This window comes from Pongo pygmaeus, chromosome Y, assembly GCF_028885625.2.
Source record: "Pongo pygmaeus isolate AG05252 chromosome Y, NHGRI_mPonPyg2-v2.0_pri, whole genome shotgun sequence".
Lineage (NCBI taxonomy): Eukaryota > Metazoa > Chordata > Mammalia > Primates > Hominidae > Pongo > Pongo pygmaeus.
This window is the reverse complement of record NC_072397.2, coordinates 38304017-38318330: the sequence shown is the minus strand read 5'-3', so window position 1 is coordinate 38318330 and position 14314 is coordinate 38304017. Positions and strand designations below refer to the sequence as shown.

At 41.9% G+C, this 14314-nt stretch overlaps 1 pseudogene; it reads left to right on the top strand.

Annotated features, from left to right (window-relative positions):
* The first annotated feature begins 3132 nt into the window (after positions 1-3132).
* Positions 3133-5407, top strand: LOC129025939 (tubulin beta-8 chain-like; annotated as a pseudogene).
* The last annotated feature ends 8907 nt before the right edge of the window (positions 5408-14314 follow it).

Sequence of the window (14314 nt, the reverse complement as noted above, 5' to 3'; positions counted from 1 at the left end):
TATCACTACACAGGACTCAGATTTTGACTGAAAGACTTTAATATTTGGAATCTGTTTTAACCTTTGGAACTGATCAACATCCCTAGAAGATAAAAAAGTTATTTTAGTCATGTGAGGGTCCCAATCCAAGAAATGACTGTGGGCTTTTTTAGGAGATGGCTGGGTACTGCTGATTATGGGTACCCAGATATGGACATGTAGCCAATCCTTATATGATACACTAAAGGGAAAGATTTAGAACTCCTAGAATGCAATTAGACATACAGGCAAAGCTTCAATACTCTTAAGAAGAAATTGGACTCTGCTGCAGCTGTGGGAGTCCCTAAGTTGGATCAACCATTTGTTCTTTATGTGGCCAAAAAGCAAGGCATACGCCTTTGGTAACCTTGTCACAAAACTGGGGAATATTCCAAGGCCAGTAGCCTAATTTTCTAAGCAGATAGACCAGGTGGCCTCAGGGTGGTCTTGATGTCTTAGAGCTATTGCTGCTACAACTTTTCTAGTAGGCAAAACTAATAAACTAACATTAGGACAGCACCTACAGGTTTTTGACCCCACACCAAGAGAAGGTCTTCCTAGAAGATAAATGGCACCAGTGGATAATAGGAGAATATTTATGAATGTATCAGGCCTAATTGCTAGACACTCCAGACATAACTCTTAAAGACTGCCAAACCATAAATGCAGCTACTTATCAGCCAGAGTCCACAGATGCGCCCAGCCTTTCTGGCATACAGGTTGCATTAGTCTATTTTCATGCTGCTAGTAAAGGCATATCTGAGGCTGGGTAATTTATAAAGAAAAGAGGTTTAATTGACTCACAGTTCTACATGATTGGGGAGGCCTCACACTCGTGGCAGAAGGCAAATGAGGAGCAAAGTCACATCTCTTACATGCAGCAGGCAAAAGAGATTGTGTAGGGAAACTCCCTTTTATAAAGCCACCAGCTGTAATCCCATCATTTTGGGAGTCCAAGGTGGTGGATCACCTGAGGTAAGGAGTTTGAGACCAGCCTGGCCCACATGGTGAAAGCCCATCTGTACTAAAACTACAAAAATTAGCCAGGCATGGTGGTGGGTACTTGTAATCTCAGCTACTCAGGAGGCTGAGATAGGAGAATAGCTGGAACTCAGGAGTAGAAGTTGCAGGGAGCTGAGATCATGCTCTTGTGTTGTAGCCTGGGCCACAGAGAAAGACTATGTATCAAGAATAAATAAATAAATTAATTAATTGAATAAATAAATAAACCATTAGCTCTCATGAGGCTTATTCACTGTCATGAGAACAGCATGAGAAAGACCCATCCCCCGATTCAATTACCTCTCCCTGGGTCACTCTCATGATACATGGGAATTATGGGAGCTACAATTCAAGATAATATTTGACTGGGGACACAGCCAAAGCATGTCACAGGTTATAAAACAGATTTATTCTAGAAGGCCAGACTTAAGAGAGATGAGCCCCTTGACCATCCCAAGGCAGAGTGGTTAACAGATGCAAGTTCTTTTATACATCAGGAAAACAGAAGAGCTAGATATACTCATTAGCACAAGAGAATCAAAGCACAAGCATTGCTACCCTCTACCTCAGCTCAGAAAGCTGAGTTAATTGAACTTACTAGGCCCCTGCAGTTGGGAAAGGATTTAAACATTAACATTTACACTGATTCCAAGTATGATCTTTTAGTGCTTCATTCTAATGCTGCAGTTTGGAATGGGTAAGGACTCCTGACCCCAAGGGCTTTTCCATAAAACATCATTCAGATTTTTAGCTTGTTAGAATGCTGTTTTGCTGCCAAAACTGACTATAATTAATTGCAGAGGACATCAAAAGAGAGACTGATTATGTAAAAGGAAGTGCCCTAGTAGATGCCCCAGCCAAGGCCCATGCACTGAAAGGGCCAGTTAAGCTATGGGCATGCTGGTCAGCATACATACAACTGTGTCAGAATACTCTGAAGAAGTACAAAATTGGGCCAGGTATTGCAATTCAGTCCAGGGCCTCTCTGGCTGTCTGAATGATGGTAATAAATTACTAATGCCAGCCAAGTATCAATCATAAGAATATAATTCAGCACTTTCATGGTTCTTTTCACCCTAGAAGAGATTCTTTGTTTTTGTTAATGTCTCATTTGTTTATAGGGGTAAATCTTTTCAAGACAATAAAACAGGTGACTCAGCCCTGTGAGCTCTGTTCCTGACGTGACCCAAGTGGCCAGCAATTTTCTCCTTCTCCAGTCAAGCCTGTCCAACATTGAGGAATCTATCCAGGTGAGAACTGGCAACTCAGATTTACTCTGATGCCTTCCTGCAGGTGATTCAAATATTTGCTAATGCTTACTGATACCTTCACTGGATAGATCGAGGCATTCCCCACCCCATCTGAAAAGTGTTTACCAGAAGAAATAATTCCTCAGTTTGGGTAATCTAAAAGCCTGCAAAGTGACAATGGTCCATTTTCAGGTGTATCCCAACACCTATCCTCAGCTTTAGGAATCCAGTATTACCTTCACTCTGTGTAGAGACTACAGTCCTCTGGAAAGGTGAAAGGGCTAATCCTACTCTAAAGAAGACTCATGCTAAATCAGATGCCTGACTATCTCTAACACCCATAGCTGACTGCGGGTTTGAACTGCTCCAAAGTAAAACTTACAATTAAGTCCTGTTGAGTTAACATATGGAAGGCCTTTCCTAACCACATATCTCCTAATAGATGAAAAGACTCATCAAATACAAAAATATGTCATCAGTCTAGGATAGTTGCAAGGCACTCTGTGAATATTGAAATAAGAGGCTTCTCTTCCCACATGGGAGGAAAATTCAGTTATATGTCAGCTACGGGTTTAATCTAACTAAAGATGTGGGAGGAAGTTCTCCAGCTGACCAGATTTCCCCAACATCCAAAGGACCACAGCAAGGCCACCTGAGTTCCCCAACAGATGTTCAACTCCAAGGGATTCACAGGTGGGTACATCTGTGCAGATGTAAAGCTGTTGCTTATTCTGGAAGCCCAATCCAAGGCTGAGGGAGGCAGGTGAGGGTCCATTTAAACTTTGGCAGAGGGTGGGCTGGGTCGTTGCACATCAGCTCTTCCTTCTCAAATTTCTCCTGCTGCACTAATACCGTCTTGGCCATGAGGGAGATTGTGCTCATGCAGACCCGGCAGTGCAGGAACCAGATCGGTGCCAAGGTTGGCATCTGGGGCTCTGAGGTCCCAGCTCTGGCATGCTGGGTGGCCAGGGAAGATGTTGGCACTGGCAGTGGCAGGGGCAATGCCACTGCATTGCAGACCCTGGGCTCCCTGCCATGGATGCAGTGGAACTGGGAGACTGGTGAGGCGGCTGAGGTGGACTCCAGGGACACGGCAGCCTAGGGATGTTGGTGTGGATGAGGGTGGGGGTGGTAGAGGAGCTAGGAGAGGGGCAGGGGTGCCTCTGGCTTCCTGGCCTCAGTGACTCAGCCCTGGTCTGTCTGGACCCTCCAATCTCTTGCAGTTCTGGGGGGGTGATCTCTGATGAACATCCTATCAACTCTGCTGACACCTGCCACAGGGACAGCAACCTGCAGCTGGAGCGCATCAACATGTACTACAATGAGGCCAGCATTGAGAACCCAGTCCTCTGATTGCTGTCCTGGGAAGAGTGGCCCTCCCCTTGCTAATACCCTCCAGCCCCACTCAGGGGTCTGGTATGTGCCCTGCACTGTGCTTGTGGACCTGGAGCCGGGCATCATGGACTCTGTGTGCTCGGGGCCCTTCGGGTTGATCTTCAGGCCAACAACTTCATCTTTGTTGAGCTGCGAGTGAAGACTGCCGTGCGGCTCTTTAGCCAGGACAGCTCATCTAGCAGTTCCCAAAGGTCATCACTGTGGGAACTGTGGAGCTAAGGCTCCTGAACATCTTCCTATCCTCTGAGTCACTCAATCTGCCTCTCCTAAATGGGCTTTGGGAGGAAGGCCCAGGTGTCTCTTTAAGGTGAGAAGCTACTGTTGTAAACTCCCTGCAGGGAGCTGAGCTGAGTCCGTGGCTACTGTCTTCCCTGAAAATGGGTAGGAGCCACCTACAGTAAGGTCTGTTAGCATGTCTGAGGTTTGACTCCTGACTTAATTTCTAACAGGGGAGGCTGCTGTCCTGTAACTCTGGGGTAGGGTGTTTCATTTGCCCCACCTGCAGGATGAATGGTGCTTTCACCTTACATGTGATACTTGGTCCATTTTGCATTGTGGTTGTGACCACTGTTGACCGTATACCTGGCTATCAAGTGACTGACTGTACTGTCTTACAGGTCAGTGTGGGGCTGGAAACAAGGCCAAGGGGCACTAAACATAAGGTGCGGAGCGGATGGAGTCAGTGATGGACATTGTCAGAAAGGAGTGTGAGAGCTGTGAATGCCTGCAGGGTTTCCAGGTGACCCACTCCCTGGGTGGGGGGACTGGGTCTGGGATGGGTACGCTTCTCATTAGTAAGATCCAGGAGGATTGTCCGGACAGGATCATAAACACATTCAGCATCCTGCCCTAGTCCAAGGTGACAGACACCGTGGTGGAACCTACAATGCCACCCTCTCAGTCCACCAGCTCATAGAAAATGCGGATGAGACCTTTTGCTTAGATAATGAAGCTCTATATGACATCTATTCCAGAACCCTAAAACTGCCCACACCCACCTATGGTGATGTGAACCACCTGTTATCTGCTACCATGAGTGGGGTCACCATGGGCCTGTACTTCCCCAGTCAGCTGAATGCTGACCTGCAGAAGCTGGCTGTGAACATGGTCCCATTTCCCAGGCTGCATTTCTTCATGTCTGGCTTTGCCCCACTGACCAGCCAGGGCAGCCAGCATTACCGGGCCCTGACTGTGGCTGAGCTTACCCAGCAGATGTTTGATGCTAAGAATATGATGGCTGCCCGAGTCATGGGCACTACCTAATGGTGGCTGCCATTTTCAGGGGTTGCATGCCCATGAAGAGGGTGGGTGAACAAACGTTCAACATTCAAAATAAGAACAGCAGCTACTTTGCTGACTGGCTACCCCAAAACATGTATACATATGTAACTAACCTGCACATTGCACACATGTACCATAAAACCTAAAGTATAATAGTAATAATAAAAAAAAAAAAAACAGCCATCAGTGACATCCCACCCCAGGGGCTAAAAGTGTTGGCCACCTTCATGGGCAACAGCACGGCTATCCAGGAACTCTTGAAGCATGTCTCAGAACAGGTTACAGCAATGTTCAAGTGCAAGGTCTTCCTCCACTGGTACATGGGCAAGAGCATGGATGAGACAGAGTTCACTGAGGCCAAGAGCAACATGAATGACCTGGTGCCGGAAACCTAGCAGTACCAGGATGCCATGGCTGAGGAGGAAGAGTTTGAGGAGTGTGCTGAGGAGGAGGTGGCCTAGAACTTTCCTTTTCTTGGGTAAAGGATGGAAACTATGTGGATTCTTTATTGTGTTCTGACAGCCCTGTATCACTATGCAATTGTTCATTTGTGTCTTTTCATCTTCCTCTGATGCATTTTAAAGCATTTTTATGGTATGTGATTTTGCCTAGTAAAGTATTCTCATAACATCTTGTTTCATCTCTAACTTCTTTCTATAGTCTCTCTGTCTACTACTGCCAGATGTGCTTAGTTGTCCTGCAAGGCTGAAGCTGTCTGGGCTTATCACATGCCCAGGAACAAGCATTCCATTGGTTCCAGGAGGGGTTGGCATGGGCTGTGGATGTGGCAGGAAGGCTTCACATGAACTTATGGATGTGCTGGGACTTGGGCAGCTATGTGGTGGGAAATCTGTTCCTGAAGGCAAGCCTTGGGTTATCCCATGTAACAAACTTCCAGGGAAACAGCTGGCCCTCTGTTTCCAGAACTTTAAAAGTGGTCAGTGTCCCTGGTGGACAATGTCCCAAAGTCCCACCTCAGGGTAAGAATGTGGTCTGACAGCTGATTCTGAACCAGCATTGAAGGGTGGGAAAGTAGGACCCCAGCCACTCTATCACCATGACAGCCTGGGTGTGAACATGTGGCTTCATTCTCTTAATGAGGTGGGCATGGGGTATCTGGCACGAGCTGTTGGGCAGGAATCAAGCCCAGTGTCTGCTCACATGCACTGAACCCTATGTAGGTGATTAGGCCCTGGGGGCCATAGATGGTGGTTGCTGGGCCTGTGTGCTTGGGGCAGTCTCTCCAAAGGCACAGATAGAGTTTCTGAACAGGACCTGGGGAGACAGGCAGAGGCTGACAAGTGTTGCTTCCCCCAAGTGGCAATCAGTGAGAAAAACACCTGAGTGGAGTTCTTACCTGTCCCAGTCTGGGGGTCTGATACTCTCTGGAAAGGTGATTAATGCACACTGTCTGCTGTCTCTCTGTCCCCCACTCCAAAACTTCAGGGCAAAAATAATCCAAGATTGTCAGGATGAGACTGGTGAGGGTGGCACCTTTGGGGATAGGTCTTTTAGCCTGGCAGAATCTCCACCCCAGGCTTCTTGGGGAGCCTGGACTTCAAAGCCTGCTTTGGGTAAGCTGTCAACAGATGTGTGTGTGAGCTGAGTACTGGGCAGCATGACAAGACAGTGCTCTTCTACCTAGCTCTTGTAGAAATTGTCGGTGGCCTGTGTAATTACCTCTTGGCAAATCCCACCCCACCCTCATCACACACATAAGCTGAAGCCAGCATAGCCTGGGGGTGGGAAGATGTACAGGTTCTACCACAGGACCCCTGGGCCTACCCACCTGCCCCAGGTGTGTCAGGGAAAACAGGTGAGGCCCCTTTCTTTTTGTTTACTGAATGTTGGCAATGGCCTTTTGCAGCCAAATGGGAACAGGCAAGCAGGAGAGTGCCTCATCTTGAAAGAAGTGGCTCCTGGAAGCAGCTGGGAGGTGGCAGAGGTCCCACATACTCCCTTAACCTGTTCTCAGAGCAGGAAAAGGGGTCTCTGTGACAGCCCTCCTCAGTGGCTCTCACTCTCTGAGGGGTGTCCTTGCCCACCCAGGTTTGCCCCCATCTGAAATGTCTTTGCATGGACCTGGTTGGGAAGGTTCAGCTGCAGCAACTGGAACCTGCCCACATCTAGTATCTCCACTGACACATGGGGTCAGATGTTCCTCCTGGAGTGGTACACCCAGAGTGGCAGAGAAGGTAAGTCACTGCTGCAGTTCCCAATGGGTCTGAATGTGGATCAGACTTGGTACCCATGTATTTCCCAATTACCTGGTTCCATCTGGGGGCTTCATGGACAGGATTGGTCCTTTTCCAGGCCTCTTTTCCATATGCCAGCTACAGGCCCAGATTTCCAAAGTAATTGGAGCCCCCCTTCCAGCCTGGCAAGCATGGCTTGTTGTGGCAGAAGGACATCAAGTCTACAGGCAGCAGAACCTGTCTGGGTATGTTCTCTACCCCTGGAGGCCCCTGGTTGTTTACCTGTTTGGGTGATAGTTGGCTTAGGAACTCACCATTCTTGTAGGACTTCAGAACTATATAGACAGGGGCCCAGGAGGGAGCAGAGGCTGGCAGGTAACCAGTGCAGTGGGGGTTGTAAGGCTCAGTTTGGTCTTGCAGGGAATTCAAGGAGGCTTGGATTTGCTGAAGTTGTAGACAAGTTTGGGCTTGGATATGGAAACAGCATGGATCAGGGGCCTTTCTGCATGCAGAAGTCTAAGTAGTTGCACATTGATGAATCGATAAATGTTCTTCACCTGGAGCACAGCTGTGGATAGAAGCTGGGAGAGCTGTGGAGGTAAGAGGAGGAGGAGGCAAAATGAGTCTCAGGGCAGCCACAACAGCCACACAGAGCCTCTGCAAGTGAGATGCTGATCCAGCCTGTTGGCCACTTAGCAGCTGCTTGGCTGGCTGCAGATCACCTGACCTCTGCTTACCAGTAAAAGGGGGTTGCATTAGCACTACCTTCCGGGACTTCTGCAGCTTGAAGGGGAAGCACAGACCACAGTCTGAGAAAGCACCTAACTCAGGCAAGCTTCTCCAAGAGCACCACATCAGATTAACATCCAACCTGTACAGGACACCATGAAATCTCCCCACCCCTCATTCCAACTGTAAGGAAAGGGAGTCTCTGTCCTAGGTGAACAAGCATGGGCATATTTATGCAGTGGGCACATGGCCCAGGTTGGGGAAAGGCCCTCGGATGCATGCTGGTTTCACCAACAATCTGTGGGTTGAGTTCGGCCTGGACCCCTGGACCCCAGAAGTCCAGTACCCCCCTCCATGGGACAGGACTGGGAGGTGGGTAGGAGGGCTGAGCTTTGATGGAAGCCATTATGTGGCTTCATGTTAAGTGGTACAGGTGGTTGTTGGTGGCTCAGTTTTGCAGGACCTGGGTGATCACCCAAGGAGTGAAAATTGCCTTTTTATGAGAAATTGCCAAAACTAATGCAAGCTCATCTGTTGAAAAGGTGAGTAATGCTGACAGTTGGCTTCACCTGCCCCTTCCTCACAAGTAACTACTGTTCAGGGGTGGGTTTTGTTCCTTTCCAGGCTTTCCCCTTTGCATGTAGCTATCTGCACGTACTTTGGCATGTACACACACACTTTCCCTGGAGGGGTTACCTTTTTTTTTTGTTTGTTTGGTGGGATAACTAGTGAGGCAGCCTGACACTTGCTTATCTTGTCTTTTAAATGTGGAGTCCTCCATGGAATGGGCATTGGGTACTTACTAGCTGGCGTCTGCCAGCTGTTTGGCTGCCCCAGTTTCTGCCCTTCACAGACATGCTGGCCACCTGGTGTGACATTTGCAGCTAGTATGAGACAAGTGGATCAGGTACATTATAAACTGAAAAAACACACAACATGCAGAGGGAAAGAATAAATGACCATGTGTGCACTGCTCTGCTAAAGTCCTCATCACATAACTGAGATGACAAACATTTTTTTTCACCTAACATTTGGGCCCTGAGAAAGGGCATTTATGTTTTACCTTTTATTTATAACAGAGTTAGAAGAAATATTACCAGGCCTTCTTTTCCATTATCCCCAACTCCCACTTTACTCCCTCGACCTCACCTACTTCTGAGAGAAAGAGGAGCTCGCCTGGTTAATGAGAGCCTGAAATTATTTGAGGCAGGTCACAGTGTAAAGGTCATACTGATTCTGTCTCTTTGTGAATCACTTGCTCAGCTCAGGCATTTCATAGTTCCCTGTATACATGTAGATGTGTTAAACTCCTAGCCTGCTTTCTTGGCTTGATACATGCCTGAGAGCATGTGAGAGTGCCTAAGGTCTAGGCTCATTGGAGGACTGTTCTGCCCACCCTGTCTCATCTCTCCAGCTCAGCCTGCATGCATGCCTTCTCTCATCTGATTTCTGAGTAGGGGATGGGAGGTCTCACACTGACCTTAAGTTTATGTGACTTTTTCCACCTCTGCTTTCCAAGGCAGCCTCTGCTGTGGGAATTGTAAGGAGATTTGTGAAGTCAGTATCTACCTTTCTTGTGTGGGTGTTTTATAAATTAGAGCCCTGGAGGGGAATAAATGTTAAAGGTACAACAAACCCCTAACCTATAAACATCTAAGCCTGGACATTTTTTGGTGGTAAAATGTATATAACATTCTATTTTTACCATGTTTAAATATACAGTTCAGTATATTCAGTGTTGTAAAACCATCTCCTTTATCCATATCTACAACTTCTTTATCATCCTAAACTGAAAGACTATACCCATAAGTAAGTCTTTGAATAGAAGACTCATGCATTTGACTCCATGAAACTTAAAACTTTCTAAGAGAGAAAAATACTTCAAATGATGCATAAACTGTGGAAATAGATCTGCAACATACATGACAGACAAAAAGCTAATTTGGATAATATATATATCCTAAATTATTAAAAGACCAGCAGCAAAATTGAAAAATAGGCAAGGATGTAAGGAAACAGTTCAAAGAAACATATAGATTTTTAAATATTTGCTAATTTTTTACTGTGGTAAAATAAGTGTAACAGAAAATTTAATTACATTAGGCACAAATACATTGCTGTGCAACTATCACTGCTATCCATTTTCAAACCTGCTTTATCATCCCAAAGTGAAACTCTGTATCCACAGAACAATAGCTCCCAATTTCCCTTCCCCCTATCCCCTGGAAACCACATCCCACTTTCTGTGTCTATGAATTTAACTGCTGTAGTTCGTTATAAAAGTGAAAAGCATAGAGTATTTGCATTTTTTGTTTTAATCTTTTCAAGGTTTATGTTATAGGATGTATTAGAATTTATTTTCTTTGTAATGCTGAATAATATATCATTGTGTGTATTGCTCATATGTGCTTATCCATTCATCTGTAGAGGGACCTTTGGGCTTTTTCTACCCTTTGGCTATTGTGAGTGCTGCTATAAACGTGGGTGTGCAAATTCCCACTTTCAGTTTTCTGAGGTATAGGTCCAGATGTGGAATTACTGAATCATATAGTGATTACTGTTTTCCACAGTGGCTGTGTCAACTTACTTCCCCACCAGCAGAGTGCAGGAGTCCTGACTTCTCCACATCCAGCATTTGCTGCTTTCTGAGGCTTTGTTGTTTGTTTTGGTTTGCTGGTGGTGGTTTTTTTGATGGCAGCTATACTTGTATGTGTCAGTTGGTATTGCATTGTGGTTTGGATGTACTTTTTTCCCATAATTACTGATGCTGAGCTCCTTATACTTCTTTAAAGAATTGTATATTTTAAAACCTTTGCTCATGTTTAAGTTTGATTGTTTTGTTGTTGTTGCTGAGGTTTTTATATAGCCTGGATATTAATTACTTACAAAATACATAAACATGTGAATATTTTCTCCCCCTATGTGAATTGTATTTTGAATCTATTGATTGTATCTTCAGATACACCAAAGCTTTTCACTTTGATGAAGTTATTTTTATGTATTGTTGTTTTTGTTGTTGTCTATGCTTTCACTGACATATCCAAGAAATTATTGCCAGATTCTCTGTTATGAAACTGTTTTCCTTTGTTTTTTTCTAAGGGTTTTATAGTTTTAGCTCTTACAATTAGATGTTTGGTCTATTTTAAATTAAGTTTTTTATATGGTGTAAAGTAAGGGTCGAAATTCATTGTTTTTCATGTAAATATTCATTTGTTAACACCATTTTAAAAATACTGTCCTTTCCCATTGAATAGTTTGGACTCCCTTGTTAAAAATCATGACCATATTTTTTGTTTTTTATTTCTATTGCATTGGTCTTTATGTCTGTCTCTATGCTAGTACAACATTGTCTTTGGTACTGAACCATTGCAGTAAGTTTGAAACCAGGAGGTGTTAGCCCTCAAACTTTGTCAGTTTTTAAGATTGATTTGGCTACTTGGGGTTTTTTGAGACCTCATCTGAATTTTAGAATAGGTTTTTCTATTTTTGCAAATATTGGAATTTTTATAGTGATTTTATTGAACTCATGGATGACTATTGATAACAATGGCATCTTGACAAGGTTTTGTCTTCCAATCCATAATAAACACATGATGTCTTTTCATTTATCTGTGTCATCTTTAATATTTTTCTGCAATGTTCATAGTTTTTGCTGTACAGGTTTTTCATTTCCTTGGTTAGGTTTGTTTCTAATATGTTATTGTTTTGATGCTATCATAAATGATACTGTTGTCTTGATTTCTTCTTCACATAGTTTATCATTATTGCAGGAATAAAACTAATTTTTGTGTATTGATTTTGTATCCTGCAGTTCTGATGAATTTTATTTATTGCATCTGACAGTTTAACTCACAGAAAGTAAAAGATTTTTAACATATAAGATTATGTCATCTGTGAACAGATAATTTTATTTTTTTAAAAATTGGATTATCTTTTATTCTTTTACTTGACTTTTTGTTTTAACTAACTAGAATCTTCAGTACTAAATTAAATAGAAATAGTAAAAGCAGGCATCCTTGTTTTTGCTCTTAGAGTAAAAGCTTTCAGTCTTTCACCATAATGTTGGCTGTGTGTGTGCTTTTTTTAATGTAACATTACATCGATGTTTTATTTCTTTTTATGGTTCATTAAGTACATTTTTATCATGAATGTGGGTTAAATTTTGACAAATTCTTTTCTTTGATTAAAATGATCACCTGAAGGTTTTTTCCTTCTTTATGTTAACGTGATCTTACACTGATTTTCATGTGTTGGAACATACTTTTATTTCAGGAGTCATTCATAGTGAGTATACACTATACTCATTCATAGTGTGTAATCCTTTTAATGTACTAATAAATTTGAATTGCTGGTATTTTGTTGAGGATTTCTGAATCAGCATTTGTAAGGGATGTTTGTAGTTTTCTTACGGTGTCTTTTTCTGGCTTGGTATCAGAGTAATACTAGTCTCATAGAATAAGTTAGAAAATGTTACCTCCTCTTCAACGTTTTGAAAAATCTTGAGAAAAAGTGGCGTTAATTCTGCATTAAACGTTAGGTAGAATTCAACGGTGAAGCCATCTGGTCCAGGCTTTTTTTGTTGCTAGGTTTTTTATCACTGATGCAATCTTCTTGCTGAATCTCTTTGCTGAATAGGTTTATTCAATTTTTCTCATTCAGTCTTAGTAGGATTTTTGTTTCTAGGAATTTGTTCATTTTATTTATGTTATTCAATTTTTAAGGGTACAGTTTCTTATGGCACTCTCTTAAGTTCTTTTTTTACTCCAAAAATTTGGTAGTAAAGTACAAATTTTATTTTTGAGTTTTGTAATTTGAGTATTCTTTTTTTTCTTAGTCAATCTAGTTAAAGGTTTGTCAGTTTTGTTGAACTTCTTCAGAGAACAAACTTGGTTTTGTTGTTTTTCAGTATTTTTCAATTCTCTGTTTCACTTATTTCCACTGCTATTTTTATCAGTTATTTTTCTAGCTTTTAGTTGTTCTCTCTTTTTCCCTCTGTTTTTATTTCATTAGGTATAAAGTTAAGTTGTTGATTTGATATCTTACTTTTTACAACCATTTGTCGCTATAAATTTTTCTCTTATGCTACTGTTTTTGATGTATGCCTTAGCTTTTGGTATTTCATATTTTTAATTTGTCTCTAGATATTTTCTGTTTTCTCTTGTGATTTCTTCTTTTATCCATCCTTGAGTGTTTAATACCTGTATTTTTAGACATAAAATGTGTAACCTACAGAATTTTCCTGATTTGTTACAATTTTATTTATTGTAAATTTTTATTTCAGAATTAAATGTGTGTATCAACATTTGCTATGTTCTCATAAACTTTGTAATACATGGAGATTCCTGGCCCACCTATGCAAGCCTCTACAAGAATATTATTTTGAAGCATTTAACCTTCTATTTTAATATTCCAAAAGTCTATATGAAATTGAGATCTTGGTTTCTGAGATTAAATCATGGTGGGTGACTGAGAAATCTTTAAAAAATAGTCAAAACTTAAAATTAAGTTAAAGTTTACCTTCAAGGTTCAACCTGAAGGAGTCACTCTGTATTGCCGGTGATAAAAAAACAAGCCTTTACTGGAATAAAATCAAATTTCAGAGAATTTTTTTTTCCCCTGGTTGACATCAAAATTAGAAGCTATAAAAAATTTTATGGCCTTAGGCACTTTTTACTTTAGAATTCCAATTTTTTCTATTTAAATTTTTTCTAAACAGATTCCTGTGTATTTGAAAGAAATAATTTTTTAGTTGAAATGCTTATGCAGTTTTTAAGAAATTAAAGCTGTTGTGCTTATTCTTGCTTTAAATAGTTTATTTAATGTAACTACATTTTAAGACTTTGATTGTTAAGTTTCTCTAAACTTTGGTTAAGAAGCAGAAAGCATTACATGAGATTTTTGACATATGCTTTCAAGAAATCTCTTTTAAAAATCTTAAAGGTAGAACTATTTAATTTAACATAAAATTGAATCTTTAATTATGTGTTTGCATAATTTGAAAAAGCATGTCTCAAAGCTTTTTTAATGCCCAAGTATGATACATATTTTCCTTTAGTAATATGAGGATAATAATTGTAGTTACCATGAGCTAACTATATGCCACATTACATGAGAAATTCTTCATGTATACTTATCTTCTAATCTTCAGATTTGTCTAATAAGTTTGGCAGTTTTATTATCTCCATTTTTATAACCATTACACTCGATTCATTATACAGCCTCATCATTTTTCTGTGCTTGATTCTTTATGTATGTTTATGTTTGTTCATGTGCTTTTATTTCTAAAAAAAAATAGAAATTAGAAATTTGAAAACTGAGATTTAAAAGTGGCATAAATTGTCCATGGGACACCCAGCTATGAGACACAGAGCCAGGATAAAAACTGGCATCTGTCTGACTCTAATACCTGTGATGTTAACCACTGTAATTGCAGAAAAACTTCCT